This window comes from Mytilus californianus, unplaced genomic scaffold (genome assembly GCF_021869535.1).
Source record: "Mytilus californianus isolate M0D057914Y unplaced genomic scaffold, xbMytCali1.0.p SCAF_12, whole genome shotgun sequence".
NCBI classification, from domain to species: Eukaryota; Metazoa; Mollusca; class Bivalvia; order Mytilida; family Mytilidae; genus Mytilus; species Mytilus californianus.
The window spans coordinates 60,334,347-60,349,780 of record NW_026262604.1 but is presented as its reverse complement, the minus strand read 5'-3'; positions in this window follow the sequence as shown (position 1 = coordinate 60,349,780).

Below are 15,434 nucleotides of genomic sequence, written 5' to 3'. Positions count from 1 at the left end.
GAGTTTGTGATCTGAGAATGGTTCAAGAGTATGTAAGACCTTTGCTGCTTTTAGTACATTTTTTTGCTTTTAAATTTTTACAAACTTTGAGGTCCTCACACATACCGTTTACTTCTATTGTTGAAGGTGTTGCATATTTGTGTAGGGAAGCATAACATATTTCGGATGTGCATTTATTCACAATTTTCTTTTTTATGTAATTTATTTTCAGCTTCTTACAGCTTACACCAATTAAGTAAATTGTGCTTTTCTAGAAGTATGCTTTTTTCTCCTGATTTATTATCATTTTTCCAGTATTTTGCACGGGATTTAAATGCTTGGAGTGGAATATTTTGGGATAGCTATGCATAAAAGCACGGTAATTCTCACATCTTGCTTTGACATTGATGTTTTGGTTGTGATTTGGCACATTGCCAAGGCTTTTATTTTCTCTACTTGGTTGATCATTCCACCATTTTAATGTTTCTTGATATTTAGTTGACCTTGCCAAGATCACTTTTGAAAAGTTCATTTTTTCTTAATTATTTCACATATTAGCCTAAATGTTCCACTGCTGTGATGACCTGGCAATGTAATGTCCTGGCAATATGATGTCCTCCATTGTTTGTTTTGTTTGTTTGAAGATTACTTAATTTTTGTATTTGTTGTAACAAAAAAAAAATTAGTGTACATTTTTCTGAATAAATAAAAATTGTAAGTAAAATGCACTTTGTTATTAGATTCTAATTTGTAGTGAGTTTAAAAGATGTGTAGAGGCTAATGTAGTCAGATCATTATTCATTAATTAAAAAATATTTGAAGAATTGAATATATGCAGGAACAATTTTAAATGATTTTTGTCATTTTTTCATATAACTAAATGCGTTCTAATTAATTTTTATAACGCACTAAACAATACCATTGAAAGGGAGATAATTATTTTTATAACCTCCCTTTGTTATTACAGGAGAGGGGCGAAAGATTATTAAATGGACATATCCATAAATTAAGGATATCTCTTTTTTTTTTTTTTTTTTATATTGCAAAGTAAAAGAAAGTTTGGTTTCTAAGTTATCTCATTTAAAAATAAATGTTAGAAAGAATGACAGTTTTCAAGACTTTTGTGCGGGGCGTGCGGGGCCACTTGTCCATTTTGCCCACTTTGCACCAGCAAAGAATATTTACATACATGTATGTATTTGCCAAGGAAGGGAATCAAACCTCATACACAGTTGAAGAGAGAAAAAAACAATTGAAAAAGTTTTTTGTATTTTGAATTTAATTGATTTTCCATAGGAGATTAATCCAGAACATTGTCCCCCTTTTTTGTTTTAAAAAATCGCATTTTATTAATTTTTTTAATGAAAGGAGATGATTTCTTTGATATATTCAACTGATTATAAAAACGAAGAAATAAGATAATTCTGCGCTAGTTAAATGATTTATACTGTTAAATTTTAGTTAAAAATACATGTATAAATATAAAAAAAGAAGATGTGGTATGATTGCCAATGAGACAAATCTCCACAAGAGACCAAATGACACAGAAATTAACAACTATAGGTCACCGTACGGCCTTCAACAATGGGCAAAGCCAATATACCGCAGTCAGCTATAAAAGGCCCCGAAATGACAAATGAAAAACAATTAAAACGAAAAAACTAGGCCTACTTTATGTACCAAAAAAATGAACGAAAAACAAATATGTAACACATCAACAAACGACAACCACTGATCTACAGGCTCCTGACTTGGGACAGGCACATACATCCAAAATGTGGTGGGGGTTAAACATGTTAGCGCGATCCCAACCCTCCCCTAACCTGAGACAGTGGTGTAACAGTACAACATAAGAACGAACTATAAAAATCAGTTGAAAAAGGCTTAACTCATCAGATGAATACAAATAGAAATACATCTAACAAAAACACAGAATGGACGTGGCCGAGTACTTATATATCCCATCAACAAAAAGACATTAAGTACAGATCTGAGAGTACTCGCAGTTACTGACAGCTAGTTCAAATCCACTAACAACTAATTAAAGAAATCATGCATCTAAGACTAAAGTCTGTTATTGATGTTTTTATATTGAAGACTCGTTTAAAGATGTGTTAAAGAAAAAGTGTACAAGCAGTCGAAGCACTATGCATCAATATAAAATTGTGGAGATGTGGTATGATTGCCAATGAGACAACTACATATATATATCCACCATAGACCAAAATGACGTAGATGTAAGCAACTATAGGTCAATGTATGGCTATCAAAGATGAGCAAAACCAATAATGCAGTAAGCTATACAAACCCTCCAACATTACATGATGACAGAGAAAAAAGTTATAGAACTGTGCGGGGATTCTATGCATCTGCCCAATTTGCACCAGCAAGTATGAATACTGTAAATTCAGAAATTATTGCGTGCATTTATTATTGCGATTATGGCATTTGTTATTGACATCATTTTCATGGTTCATTGGTCAATGTTAGGTTTTTGTGTTTTGGTCTATTTTTCTAATACTATAAGCAACAGGTCAACTTAATTTGGTGTATGGAATGATTGTAAGGCTACATGTCTGTCTGGCTCGGTGTATTACCCGAGACCTCATTTTCATGGCTCATTGATAATTTTAAGCTTATTTGATACTTGTAGTAAAAACTTTATCTTTAGGACTATCAACATAAGACCAATCATAGTTAGTATAGCAGGCGAGACATTTTGAAGAAAGGACAAAAAGTCGAGGTTAATTATTGCGATTTCAGGAGATTTGCTTACAGATATGTGTGTTATCAGCTCAAATGGCCAAAAGATATGTATTCATATTTAAGATAGTAAACTTGATGATGATTTACTGAAAAATTATCCCCTTGTCAATCAGTTTATCAATACTTGGACTCCAAAATACAAAGAATATTCTCAAAGAGTTTTACTGTGCGTACTGTTGTACGTTTGTTTTTTCTACATTAGCTAGAGGTATAGGGGGAGGGTTGAGATCTCAAAAAACATGTTTAACCCCGCCGCATTTTTGCGCCTGTCCCAAGGATCCTCTGGCCTTTGTTAGTCTTGTATCATTTTTAATTTTTAGTTTCTTGTGTATGATTTGGAGTTTAGTATGACGTCCATTATCACTGAACTAGTATACATATTTGTTTAGGGGCCAGCTTAAGGACGTCTCCGGGTGCGGGAGTTTCTCGCTGCATTGAAGACCCATTGGTGGCCTTCGGCTGTTGTCTGCTCTATGGTCGGGTTTTTGTCTCTTTGACGCATTCCCCATTTCCATTCTCAATTTTATCTAACTTTATCTGTTTAATTTTCTTATTGCCAAGTTGAAGAAATTTGATTTTCAAAAGAATCGATCTTTTCAAGAATGTTTACAATTGTGTTTAAAAGGAAAAAGTTAAATGTCTGTCTGCACTCTTTGCACCAGCAAAGAATATTACAAACATATAAGTATTTGCCTAGGGAGGGAATCGAAATCCTCTTACACAGCGATAGAGAATAAGAAATCAGTGAGATTATATTAAGAATTTAGACATGAAATTTATATACTGATTAACAAAGGGAGATTATCTCTTAGTAAATTTTACTCATTTATGACCTCACTTGGCCAAAAGGACCATTTTCAGCACCTTGTAATGTCTTAAATCAGGAACAACTTCTACCAAGTAATAGTACACTCGAAAAACATCAAGATTCAAAACAGTCAATACCAGTTATTCAAAAGACTGTCAACTAAATGTCTCTCAGATAACCATAGATATCTACCTGTTGTACTGGGCACATTTTGACATTGCTTTATAGATTATGTGCTATCTTTTATTACTCTTTCTGTCATATTGTTCGTATATTACTGCTAATGTTCTTTTTATTGTGTAATTAAGTTTAATACAAATGTTGAGGTTTTGTGTGCATTTCAACCCAAAACTGGTTTAAACTGGTACCTTTGATAACTATTTACACCACTGGGTCAATACCACTGCTGGTGGACGTTTCGTCCCCGAGGGTATCACCAGCCCAGTAGTCAGAACTTCGATGTTGACATGAATATCAATTATATGGTCATTTTTTTAAATTTCCTGTTTACAAAGCTTTGAATTTTTCGAAAAACTAAGGATTTTCTTATCCCAGGCATAGATTACCTTAGCCGTATTTGGCATAACATTTTGGAATTTTGGGTCCTCAATGCTCTTCAACTTTGAACTTGTTAGGCTTTATAACTATTTTTGATCTGAGCGTCACTGATGAGTCTTATGTAGACGAAACGCGCGTCTGGCGAATTTAATTATAATCCTGGTACCTTTGATTACTAATTAATCAATACACATATTGTGTCTGTTTGAGATGTTTAGTAAATTGTTATTTTCTCAAGACTGAAGACATGATTTTCAAGATGTCTTAACATTATTTGGACTCTTTTTGTTAACATGCTGAATAGATTTATTGCATTATGACAGGATCAATTTATATAATTAATTACCCTCCCCCCCCCCCCCCCCCCCCCCCGAGGTTCTGAAGTGATCGATATAGGTACACACGTTAGCTATTTCTATAGACTCGTTGAAGTAATTGACCTGATGTCTTTATCGCCCGAATGTTTAAAATGCCTCATTTCATGTTCTGTTGGTGCTACATCCAATACAAAAGACGTTGGCACAGGCTGTAAACCATAACAGATCGTATAGAAATTTTAACTGATGAAAAACAATATATCATTCTTGTCAAAACCCGCTGTTTCTTTTGTTTCATTGTATCAAAATCGCCGATTGCAGGATTCTAGCATATTCGCCTAATCGTTTACCAAATTCAGTATTTGAGGTAGCATATTATTTTTTAGAAACACTGATTTTTCGTAAAACAAGTGTTTCTTAAAAATAATATGCTATCTCAAGTAGATTGAACACTGGATCGCTTGTCACTAACTTTATCCGAGTCAATAATTGAGTTTAATAAATCAGCTACTAGAACAATTGGATAAGTAGTTATTGATAGTTCAGACGTTAGACGAGAAGGAGTTGGAGTAGAACTTAAAGTAGCGTCGGTATCCAGTCCTGGCTTTCAATCAGCTAAATGTATACACAAATACAATACAAATACAGTCTTTTATTGTCAATTATGACGCCCAAAAATTTGAGCAGTACAATTAATTTAGATTTCATAGAAGTGATTACATATTGATTACATTGATTATTTAACAATTAAACGAAATCAAGTCTTTCTGAGCAGAACAATTTCTACAGGAATAATCATATATATAGCTTTACAATATAATATAGATGGACAAACTACTGGTGACTAAACTGTATCTAGAATTTAATTTCTCTCTTTATATAAAGTACACAATAATAAACTTACTCTTTTAATTATAACATTATCCTCAGATGACATTTACCATATTAATTTTGATTTATTTGGGAGGCTTTTAAAGTTTTTGTTAACCTCATTTAAGTAATTTATATAATCAGATCTTTTATTTTCTAAAACAGGACACTGAAGAAGAAAATGAATTTCATCTTCAACTTCAGTGTTGCATAATTTACATATTCTATCCTCTACTCGAAGCCCCACATATCTGCCTCTTTCAATTTCCAATGTATGTGCACTGACTCTGAACTTAGTGAGCAGTCGCCTTTCATCCTCATTTAAAATTAATAAGTATTTTTCCATACAAATACTTTCTTTAAATAATCTGTAAGTTCTTAGTTTATTTCCATGCTGTTTATTTTGTCTATCATTGTAAAGTTCAGATTTCCAAATACAAGAATATTTCTGTTTTGACTTCCGGTAAATTAGTGATTTTAAATCCATCTTTGAATTTTTAACAAGTTTAAGATCTATATCAAGATATTTCATAAGAATAACAATACAACTATACCAACTACATGTATCATCAGACTTTAATATATATTTATAATATTTAAACACATTTAAAATTACTTCAAGAAATAAGGAATATCTTCCCATTTCACCCAATACAGCTATATTTGTAGATTTCTTACCTAAACCCATAGAAAATTTACAGAATTTGACATGAATACTTTCTTGTTTCATGTCCTTGCATAGTTTAAATAGATTATGTTCATTTTATTTAGTTTATTTATTACTGAAGCTCTCCATGTTACACTCCCATATAACAACACAGGTTTCACAGTATGATCAAATATATGTGAATGTGTGTTAATTTTAGGTTTATATAAGTTAAAACATTTTTATATTTAAATAAAGCCTTCAATCCCCTTTTATATAAATCTTCTTTAGCCTCTGTAAAGCTTCCACTTGCACTAACATAAATTCCTAAATATTTATAAACCCTAGCCCTTTCAATAGGTACATTATTAACATTAAATATTTTTTTCATACAGTTTTCCTGTTTTATTGAATACTACTGATTTAATTTTCTTTATATTTATTTGGAGCCCCCATTTATCACAGTAGTCATATAGTTTATCAATACACTTCTGTAAACCATCAGCTGTTTCGGACATCAATACTAAGTCATGTGCATACCATGAGCAATTAAGCTGTAAGGAATTTAGAATAGCAGGTTTACAGGTCTCATCAAATGAGTCAAGAATATCATTTATAAAAATTTTAAATAAAGTGGGACTTAAATTATCCCCTTGTTTGACTCCTATGTTAGATGTAAAGTTTTCAGTCATAGAATATTTGTCTACCTTACACAAAGTTTAATATTATTATACATATCTTTAAGAGTGCTATAAAATAAATCACTGACTCTAATATTTCTCAGTTTATAAAAAAAGTCCATCATAACTAACAGTGTCAAAGGCTCTTCGTAGGTCAACAAAGCATGTAAAGAATTTGGTATCGCCTTGTTGAGTATACTTTTCTATAAGAGTTCTCTAAACTAAATGATGATCAGTGGTGCGCTTGTCTTTCGTTTTTGATTTCACTAATAAAAGAAGAATTTTGTATTTAATTTTAATTATTTCTCGTTTTATAATGTACAATGTTTTCCTTTCTTGTTTCACAGTCATTGATAGTAAATATTGCTAATGTAAACAAAATAGACCGCCTGACTTCTAAATTGAACTACAGTTAGTACTACATGAGAAATGGTGCACCGTATGAGGAATCTACTGTACAAGAGAGACAAGTCGTGTCAACATTTGACCTTAGGATCAGGATCAGGACCGGTGATAAATGAATCAAAGACTTTCAAATTACCTTGTTTTTATCTTCAATAAAAAACAAATTACTATATTTAAACATTAAACAAATCACAAATTTTAATTGTACAATATAATATTATATACAGATGGTACATATAGATAGATTGATTACAACATCACGTTAACAAGGGAGGTTACTACTTTTTAAACTGATAATAAAACTAGCCCGGTCGTTAAAGTATACATGCACAGCGATTATCAGATCAATAGTATTTAAATCGAGGGACAATGTCGACGGATGCAAAAGTGTTTATCAATTTGAACAATATGGGTGCGTGATCTTTACTTTTAAGTTTAGACAGGTTGATCTAAGATGATAAGGCAAGGTCGTAACTATTACAAGTGACGCAAAATATATTTTTGGCGAGGGGTCTAGGGCTCAAGGCCCCAAGAAGATCTGGAAAAAATGACGCAAAATCGTGCATTCTGAACGTTTCTTTCGGACCCTTTCTTAATCTAAAAGTTTTGTTTTTTTTATTTTTTTCGACAATATTCTGGTCTCAGATCGAAATAATATATAGATTCAGTGTAAGACTTTTAGTATTTAGGGACAACATCAAAAGACATATGTCGAAAGTAGCAAAACATTGTAATCCACATAGTCAGGTGTGTGGCTGTTGTTTTTAGGGTATGCATGATTCGTTTCCTCGTTGAAGACCCTCCAGCTACTTTCAAGATTAAGAACAGGAATAGAAGCCCTGTTCATTGATCATTTGTATTTTTTCTATGTATTGTGTGCGATTTTGTTCCTTGCACATTTACTCCACATCTCTTTATTTTCTATTTAGGGCATAAACACGGCTCAATGGAAGTTTAGCCCTTCAATGTTAAAGGTCATATGTTTTTTTTAAATGATTTGATGCCGGGAGATTGGGATTTCTAGCTTTAATTTAAGCCATGTCAGCTTTTTGTTTGTATTTACAGCAAAGAGAGACAGTTTTGTGTTCTGTAATATTCTGTAACAGTTCAATTTCCATGAAAAAAGACATTTTTGTATGTCCGGTAGCATCGTACCTTCCCAAACATTTTTCGAACAATATCTGGACATCGCGATCGGTAGGCATGTAAAATTGCCAAACCACACATGACCGTTCATTAGTCTTTGTAGATCTATTCCAAGTCTTATTAAATCTACACAAGGCAGAAAATGAACTTTTACAACATATATTATAGGTAAATGAAGCCATAGTCATAAGATCGATTGCTTGATTGGTGTTCCTTTAACGTCCCCGCAGAACAAAAAGGCGGGAGCTACTTTCAAATATTTTTACAATTTAAAGTGGTTTTTAAATTTAAATAAAAGGTCCTTATATATAATAAAACTCGAAATTACTAATTATTAATTAACAAATGAAATTAAACACTAGGAGAATGTCAAATAGACGGGCGATCACTCAATGTACAAGACAATCTCAGGAACTGACATTAGAGAGCATAACGAAAATAATAGACAATCAACACTGAAAACTAAAAAGAAATGAGAAACATATATCCCGAAAAAACAGGGGCGACGTCATAGGAGGAACAGAGCTTGCTACTTGCAAGACACTTACCGTTAAACAATTTGATAAAAAGACAAGCTTTTGTTTCAATTTTTTAAATTTCCAACATGAGGCATTTGCGTCATTTACCTCCATGTAGTAATGACCCTGTAAGAATTGATGACCAGGGTCCATCTGCCAGTATCATACAATAATTGATGATAATGTGTTTTGCTTATTAACATCAATTGATTAAAAAATAAATTTCTGCAAGTTCACATTTCAAACCGGGATAAGCATTCAATCGTTTTGCCATTCGGAGCCTATTCGGTTTAGTTTTGCTTATTTGTGAAGGCTATATGGTGACCTTAACTAGAGGGCGTGGATGGGGGTTTACGGAATTGAGTATAGTGGGTAAAAATATAAATAATAGAGACAATAGACCAAGAAATAAATGAAATAGAATTATGGTGTTAAAATATAAAGAGAAGAGAAGAATTGGCACAAAGTATAAAAAATAGAGAAAGTTTTATAAAAAAAAGACTAAACCGAACATCACCCTTTATATTTTTTCTAGTAGACCTTAGCTACCCAACCTACCCCACCATTACCGAAAAGTTAATAAACAAATTTCGACGGCAATACTTTTGTCCGCACTATGTGCAAAGAGAAGCTGGGTAGCTGAGGTCTACTGGAGAAAAAAATCCAGGTTGTCGGCTTAGTTTTTTTTTAAAGTAGGTCCAAAATTGGGGTCGGACACCCAACCCCACCCTTACGGAAAATTTAATAAAAACAAATCTACGGTAATACCTTTGTCCGCACTAAGTGCAAAGGGAATCTGGGTAGCTGAGGTCTACATTAGAAAAGTCCAGGGTGTTGTTCGGCTTTTTTTTCATTCTAAAGTAGGTCCAAAGTTGAGGTAGGATACCATACCCAACCCTTACCGAACAGCTAATAAAAAAATTATGCGGCAATATTTTGGTACGCACTAGATGCAAACTTAAGTTGGAGATCTAGGCCTACTTGATCGAAATTACAAGTTTGTGTATAGCAAGGATTATTATTTTTTTAAGCTTATAAATAACATCCTTGCCCACCATGCTTTGAATACAAAAAAAAAAAAAAAAACATTTCGTCCAATCATAAGTAATGAAATCCACTGGTTCAGAAGTAGAATGTTTTGTCAAAACAGTTTTGTGTGGCAAAAACAAAAGTTAAAGCACGAGTGCAACTTTCTTTTCTCCTAATGCAGAACAATTGTTACTTTTCATGAACTATTTGACAGGATGCCGAGAATATGGAAAGCTATTTCACACAATAGTGCAATTTTGCCAACATTAAGATAATTTCATAATTATATAGTTGCGATTCAATATACACTCAAAAGTGTTGACTATTTAAAATGTATAGCGTGCAGCACGCTGGGTGATATATTGAAAGCGAATTCTATTGCCTTTGTATAATTAATGAAAAAGAAATGAAATTTTAATTTCATTGAATAGTGTCTTTGACTGCATAATTATAATTATATAAACAAGAATGTGTCCATAGAACACGGGTGCCCCAATCGCACTATCATTTTCTATGTTCAGTGGACCGAGAAATTGGGGTCAATACTCTAATTTGGCATCAGAATTAGAAAGATCATATCATAAGGAACATGTGTACTAAGTTTCAAGTTGATAGGACATCAACTTTATCAAAAACTACCTTGACCAAAAACTTTAACCTGAAGCGTGACAGACGGACGAACGAACGGACGGACGCACAGACCAGAAAACTTAATGCCCATCAACGGGGCATAAAAACTGATGATATAGTGGTTATATATTAATAAAAACATTTGAAGTACGCTTGAATCTAATGCAACATTAAGGTTTGTATAAATATCTGAAAACTGAATGCTAGCTATATAGAGACTTATTTTGGTCTCATAAAACATCTTACAATTTAAGGACTTCCTGATTTTACTTAAATCAATCCAAATATTCTACAGGAAAACTTGGTTTTAAAAAATATCTAATTTTCAGAATTTTTATGAATACCTGAACATACTCTCAAAAAACCAATTTATATAAAAAGATATGTAGATATTAAAAGATACCAGGATTAAAATGTTGTACGCCAGACGTGAGTTAAGTCTAAAGAATCAGCAGTGACGCTCGAATAAAAAAAAGTTATAAAGGCCAAATAAAGTACGAAGTTACGTAATCTAGATTCCTTAGGTAGAAAATCCTTAAGCATTTCGAAAATGTCAAAGTTTATACTAGGACAGGGACTCAAAAGAAAAAGAGAAACAGCTAGAGGTCAGAATACGTAAGTAATGATACCCGCGCTTAAAAATCACATGTCAAGCTCTTACTGCCGTGTCCTGAATTCTAATTCTAACCATGCAAGTATTTTTCACCATTCACGACCGTTTAAAATTTAGATATTTAGCTAACTTTGGGTACGCATCCCTGCTCATTGGTGCTCATTTTCATAAATGTAATGACTGTTAAAACCTGTGAGACATAATGCACGTATATATGACAATTTTAACTATTCTATTTTAAGAATAAATTCAGTCTCAGTTAAACTTCAAAATGAATATTCTCTGATAGTCTGGTAGTATCTATAAATGAAATTCGATATTTTTGAGAGAAAAGTCCTTTTGTATGATTATCTTTCTGCTTTCCGACCACTGTGTTTCCGACCTAAGATAGATTTATAATAAATATCGTTTTCTTAATTTTCTTCATGCTTTCCGACATTTTCCGTGCTATGATTGAAATACAAAGTATCAAATGATAAACGTTCAGAAATAGTCGGTTAATTCTGGGTCATTATATATTAATAAACTATTCCCAGGTTTCTCATAATGCTCAATAGCATGCTGTATTAAATACTACACACACAACGCGTTCAGGGGCCGTCTCAAACCATGAATAATATAATTGCGTTATCATTTTACTTTACTTTAAGGGGTAACGAGCGACCGAAAACCGAAAACGGCCGAACCTAAGAAAAAATACACCACAGATCACGTTACGATCAAGTTTTGAACCCCCGTATCCCCTAATTACAGGTATATCCTATATATCACAAGAAAGGTAATAAAATGAGGAACAAAAGCTATATAGTGAATATGTGGCACAGATGCGATTTAAGGGGTAACGAGCGACCGAAAACCGAAAACGGCAGAACCTAAGACAAAATACACCACAGATCACGTTACGGTCGAGTTTTGAACCCCCGTATCCCCTAATTACAGGTATATCCTATATATCACAAGAAAGGTAATAAAATGAGGAACAAAAGCTATATATAGTTTTTGTTCCCCATTCTATTAGCTTTTTTAGGATATATAGGATATACCCATAATTAGGGGATTCAAGGGTTCAAAAATCGATCGTAACGTGCTTGTTGAAGTATTTTTACTTATTTTTGGCCGTTTTTGGTATTCGGGCGCTCTATAACATAGATCTTCTATATGCTAGCCTAGTGCTTGTTTTAGATTTTTTTAGAGGAAAATACCCCTAGTTTTTTATACGAAACTTTCGTTACTAGTGTATATCAATTCTTATAGCCTTTTCATATTTTTCTATGTTTTTTATGTTTAAGTGTGTAAATATGTGAGTATTATTAATTAAAAAAATGAGATTTAGAAAAGAATTATTGTCATTTTGAAACATAATAGTTCTTTTGCCCTCCCCTGGCACAACGTGTACCGTTTAGCCGGCGGATTTCATTTAGTATGGACATCCCGATATAGGAATGCTGGAAGAAATGAATGCTCACTTTAAAGCTTGATCAATAAAAGTTGGACCCCACCCTCTTGATATATATGTAACACATTAAGTGCGACAATTGTACCGTAAGCTTCTAGATATACATCAAATGTATTATGTATCATTGACCGAAGTTAATTTCAGATGCAACTGATAATGATCAAGTGCAATTTTACGTCAAAAATAAATAATTCTAGGTAAAAGGGGCAGGGCTAACAAATAGCTTATCTCTTTAAACCATAATACTATATAATACTAGGCCTCAACGTTTTAAGCTGATAGAATTTTAAACGAATTCTAAAAATTATTACAAAAAAAAGACCAACCTATCGATCCTTTAAATAAATTTATTCTAAAAGATAAAAAAAATCAACATTGTCAATAGATCTTTGAATATTTTTTTTTTGGTGTATTTTGATTGATTTTGTTATCAGTAAATTAAAAGCAAACTAAATATTATTGTTATATACATATACATAATTTGACTGTCCCTCTGGTATCTTTCGCCCCTCTTGTATAAATCTTCAATCTGTCGATTCCTGTATCCTGGCATTGCACAATGTCATGTTTTTCTCTGACTGTTTATCATGTCTTAACACTTAATCCATGTTTCTTGTGTACTGATAGATAATCAGTTTAGTCTTAGATGCATGATTTTCTTATTAGTTGTTATTGGCTTTAAACTAACTGTCAATAACTGCAAGTACTCTCAGTAGTGTCTTTTTGTTGTTGGGATGTACAAATACCCGGCCGCGTTCACATTTTTTTTTTGTTATCTGTATTTCTATTTGTATCCATCTGATGAGTTAAGCCTTTTTCTACTGATTTTTATAGTTCGTTCTTATGTTGTACTGTTACACTACTGTTCCAGGTTAGGGGGGATCCCGCTAACATGTTAAACCCCGCCACATTCTGTATGTATGTGCCTGTCCCAAGTCAGGAGCCTGTAATTCAGTGGTTGTCGTTTTTTTTCTGTGTTACATATTTGTTTTTCGTTAATTTTTTTGTACATTAATTAGGCCGTTAGTATTCTAGTTTGAATTAATTATACATTCGTGATTTCGGGGCCTTTTAGTGCTGCACTATGCGGTATGGGCTTTGCTCATTGTTTAAGGCCGTACGGTGACCTATATCTGTTAATTTCTGTGTCATTTGGTCTCTTGTGGAGAGGAGTTGTCTCATTAGCAATCATACCACATCTTCTTTTTTTATATATACAAGTAGATATCAAAGTTATTCAATTTGAATAAACTTGAATAGTGAATAGTGCAAAAAAACACAGTTCACTATTCATGGATTTTGAATAGTGAAAAGTGAATAGTGAACGTACTTCAGCCCGGTTGTCTTTTTCGATATAATAAAACACCTACTGACTAGATTACGTGGAATAGTAAGTTTATTGTCCCCTCGAATACAACTATTGCCCTCGGCTACGCCTCAGGACAATAGTTGCACCTCGGGGACAATAAACTTACTATTCCACTCATACCCAGTCAATAAGTATACATTGTTTGTGTGTCCACTCATACGTCTGTCCCAGTCTTGGTTAAGTGTTTTCGTATAGATTCATTTCTAAACTTCATTATCAACAAGTTCGTTTGAGCGACTTGGTTAAGTTCAATATGGTAAGAGTTTCAGTATGTAACACTAAGTCTGTCTGCTATGGTGACTTTACGAGAATGACAGCAAAATCTTGAACAAGATGGAAGCGATATATTTATCAAATATGTTCCTCTTTGAAAAAAGGGAACGATTTATAATGATTCCAAAAGGTGCAGATATATCAATATATGGGGTTACACATTATTTACAAACATTCTCAAACGTGAAAACTGTCCATTGAAACCTATATTCAATCACATGTTTTTTAACACGTTTTGAATGAATATGTTCATGTTTTATTTTTTAGTCTTGCCTTCTATAAGGGGCACTGGTTCAGCCGAAGACGATAAAAATCTGTTCACGCTAATACGATCATCACCGCACACAGAATTATCTTACGAAACACTGGTATACATTGAATGGGAAAGATTGGCCGTAGAAAAAGACCGGTTAACAATTGAAAAGCAGAGGCTAGAGATAGAAAGAATATCCCTTCTCATTAAGGACCTGAAATACAAACTGTACGGTTACCTATAGTTGTTAATTTCTGTGTCATTTGGTCTCTTGTGGAGAGTTGTCTCATTGGCAATCATACCACATCTTCTTTTTTATATGTATATGACAAAGCTGAACTTAAATTTGCAGCAAATGAGTACTTCAGTGAATAGCGTACATGTACCGCCATCTTCTGACACTTCGTTCATACAATTAAACGATTTGTTTTCTGGAAATTTACATTCTGTTTGGGTATAAACGTTTTCCAATGAAAATGACAGTTATACAACTACATGTAAATGTAAGTGATTGCTTTGTTTTCTCTTTGATCAATTCAAATTGGACGGGTTCTATTAGGGAAACACAGCAGTGAACTGTTACCTTAAAGTGAACTAGGTACTATTTCCATGTCACTTGGAACTAATTTTACTGTACGGCATCAGTTCAATGTTTAGAAAAGGACAAGTCTTAATACCGATTTTCGTTGCCAGCTCGGTCAATCAATCAATCAATCAATCAACCAATCAATCAATCTATCAATTTATTAATCAATCAATCAATCAATCAATACAGAAAACTACTATTCATTCTGTATGCATGTGCCTGTCCCAAGTCAGGAACTTGTAATTCCGTGGTTGTCCTTTATTGCTGTGTTTCATATTTGTTTTTCGTTAATTTTGTTGTACATAAATTAGGTCGTTATTTTTCTCGTTTGAATTATTATACATTTGTCATTTCGGTGCCTTTCATAGCTGATTATGCGGTATGGGCTTTGCTCATTGTTGAATGCCGTACGGTGACCTATAGGTGTTTATTTGTATGTCATTTGGTCACTTGTGAAGAGTTGTCTCATTAGCAATCACACCACATCTTCTTTTTCTTAATAGCTGAATTCATTGTTCATATCATATGACTT